This window comes from Leptonychotes weddellii, chromosome 15, assembly GCF_054177405.1.
Source record: "Leptonychotes weddellii isolate Sample4059 chromosome 15, ASM5417740v2, whole genome shotgun sequence".
NCBI classification, from domain to species: Eukaryota; Metazoa; Chordata; class Mammalia; order Carnivora; family Phocidae; genus Leptonychotes; species Leptonychotes weddellii.
Window position 1 is genome coordinate 10,823,745 of NC_138383.1, and position 3,557 is coordinate 10,827,301.

The following is a 3,557-nucleotide window of genomic DNA, read 5'->3' on the forward strand; positions in this document are numbered from 1 at the left end:
CAAGGGGCCCTGGGCAGGGTATACGGAGGGTTAGTCAAATTAATGGTCAGAAGACTTTAGAAGATGCACATATCGTTTAACCCAGCTGTTTAGTGTCTTGGTTTTAATCCCAAGGAAAATATGGATTTGTGAGAAGCTGTGTTGTTAACACCACCATCACTTTCATCATCCTTCCTCGAACATGAGTTCGCTGAGCACCTTACGTATATAATCTCATTCAATTCTTTCAATGATTCTGTGAGGTATTGCCAATGATCTCACATCAGGATGCCGGGGCTTGGAGAGGTTTTTACCCTTGCCTGCAGAGAGGGGTGTACTCCTGGGATGTTCATTGCAATACTAACAGTAATAAGGATTTGGAAATAACCTATTTCGCCAACACTGGGAAGAGGAAGGTGAATAATGATACTTCCATACTGTGGCATAGTACGCGGTCAATCAAAATGCCATAATGACACAGGGATGGGTCCCTAATGCTTTGTTAAGTGGAAAAACTAAGCCACAAAGCAGCATCATACTGGCGTGCGTGTGTACAGTATTTTTAAAACATTAAGGAATACTTTTGTATCTGCATTTCCTTTTACCCTTTGCTGAACCTCCTCCCTACCCACTATCCTTGGTATTAAAGTTCAGCTCTTTGGTGCTTGTTGCCTCAGGGAAGGGATGTGAATAGAAAGCCACAGAAAAGGAAAGTCATCAGGGGCCAGGGGCGTCAGCAACAGAAGGAAGGCAGGGTGGATAAACCTTCCCCCCAGCCCCACCCCAGGAAAAGATCCTCTGGGGTTGAGAGGGGGTGGGGTGTAGGGCTGGGGGGTAAGGGGGAGAGGGATTGGGATATGCTGGGGGGCGGGTTGTCAGTGGGGAGAGCCGCTGAGAGCTTAGATGCTAGGGGGCTCCTGAGAAAAAAGTCCAGAGCCTTGTCTATCACTTGCTGGAGGCTGCATGGAAGTGGAGGATACTTCAAAGGCTCCAAGAACCAAGGGGACCTGAGGCCAATTCCTGAGAGGTCTTTGACCACCTAAGAAGGAATACTGTGGGGAGAGGGTCCTGTGATGAGACCTCAGCTCAGTTTCTGCGACACACCCTGGCTTGTCCCCGTGCTCCAGGGGACCCACTAGACAGAGGCACCGGACCTGTGGGGCCTGCAGAAGGGAGTGAGGGGCTACAGGCAGCGAACCGTCTAGATGGATGCCTAGATCCATGGACCAGACTCCCTTGCCCCTGACTCCCTCTGCTCAGTGTCCTTCTCACCCCCTCCACCCGCCATGGGAATTTAGAGAAAACCCGAGGGAAAGGAGAGGGGTTGAACTAGCGAGATTGAGTTCCTGCCTGCAGTGCAGCATGGGCTCGTAACAGGAATCAAGTTGAGCTAGAGGAAATAAAGATTTATCTCTTGTCCACCTGAAGCTCACTAAAGCACAGGAAAGGAGTCGAAGAGCATACTGCAAAATTATGATTCGGTGGTTATTGCTGAGTGATTTCTGCTTTCTTCTTGGTGCTTTCTTGTGTTTTTTGTGTGTGTGTGTTTGCAATAGAACATTCATTCATTTTGAAATTGGGGTGGGGGGGAGATTTCAGATCCTTCCATGACAACAATAGCTCACATTTACTAAGGACGGAAGCTCAATATGCCGGGCATTGGGATGGCCACTTTTTTTCTTTTTTAAGGAAGCCTTTAGTATTTTATTTTATTTTTTATTGAGGTATAACTAACATACAACCTTCCATTAGTTTCAGATGTACAACGCAATGATTCGACATCTGCATAGAGAGAGAAATGGTCACCACAACAAGTGGGCTGGTCACTTTATGTCATCCCGTCCATTCCACACCACTGCCCTCCGAGGTAGGCACTATGGTGAGCACATTTTACAGATGAGAAATCTGAGGCTCCAAGAAATTAAGCAGCTGACCTCATGTGGCAGAAATGTGCTAACACTATGGGTCTATCTGGCTTTAAGTCTTGTGCTCTTTCCATCATGCCCCATTGTCTATCAGGGGAATTTTTCTGCTAAACACGAAATTAGCCAAAGCATCTGGGATGGGTTTAGGGATTCCAAGCGAGCACAGGTGCTGAGCAGAGCTGGCCTTGCCAATAAACAGAAGAGTCCATACAAAGGGCTGGCCAGCATGGGGCCTGAGGACACAGCTGTCTGTACAGTGTGAAAGGAAAACTTGCCATGATGAATTATATTGATGTAACAATGAAAGAATCGTTTTTGAAAGAATTGAACTGTTATTAAAACACAAAGGCACATGAATCGCATCAGCATTGATCTGCTCAGGGTAATTTCTGAACTAGGCAGTATTTTTTTAAGGTACGTTCTCACTGAAGTTTGACATAAATAGAGAAGCTCACACAGAGACCCAGTATACAGCTTGACGAATTTTCTCAAAGTGAGCGTGCCCATGTGGCCAGCTCCCAGATCCATAAACAAGCATTTCGAGAACCTCAGAAGTTCCCCCTTGTGCCCTCTGCCAGCCCCTTTCCCCCTCCATAAACAACCACCCTGACTTCTAACACCTGAGATTAGTTTTGCCTGTTTTTGAACTTTATGTAGATCAAAATTTCTGAACATTATATAAATGGATTATACAGTATATTTATGAGATTTTTTCCATGGTGTTTATGTAAAGTTTGTTCATGCTTATTGACAGATAGCCTTCCACAGTCCATATTAATTTTGAGTGACTATATTGAATGTACGTGCATAGATACAGTAGAATTCACCCATTCTTCTGCTGATGGCAGGTGCCTCCAAGGAGCCATCCCTGAGTAGCCAGGAGTAACTAAGAAGTTACTCATAAGGGAGATATAAAGGGTTTGTGGGGAAGGAGGAGCTTGTGGGGACTCCAAAGTGAATTTGGTCTTCATTTGGGCAATATTTACTGAGTTCCTTCAAAAGTGTCCGGCTCTGGATGTGGTGCTGGGTGATAAATAAATATCGTTCTTTTCTCTGAAAAACTCAGTCCCGCTGGAAGATAGTTGTGCATGTAACTAGCAGTTTCAGCATGTGATAACAGACCAAAAAATCCCTGTTATTTGCTTCCACTTCACCTGTTTTCCCTTACTCCTTTGTTTATAGAGCCCTGAGGTTTTTTCCACGTGACCATGTTCTTGGAACAGGTGGGTCCCTCCCAGTCCCAAGGGATAAACCATGACTGGACCAAGCCAAGTGTAATCCCCACTTCTAGGGACTGTGTACGGGTGAGCACGTGACTAGATGTGGGCAATGAGACATTGCCTCCTCCTTCCTGATTCAAGAATGGCTGTGTATAAATAATGCAATATATGTTAAGAAAAAAAAAAAGAAGAAGAAGAAGGTAGCGGGAGGGGAAGAATGAAGCGGGGGAAATTGGAGGGGTAGACGAACCATGAGAGACGATGGACTCTGAAAAACAAACTGAGGGTTCTAGAGGGGAGGGGGGTGGGAGGATGGGTTAGCCTGGTGGTGGGTATTGAGGAGGGCACGTTCTGCATGGAGCACTGGGTGTTATGCACAAACAATGAATCATGGAACACTTCCTCTAAAACTAATGATGTAATGTATGGGGAT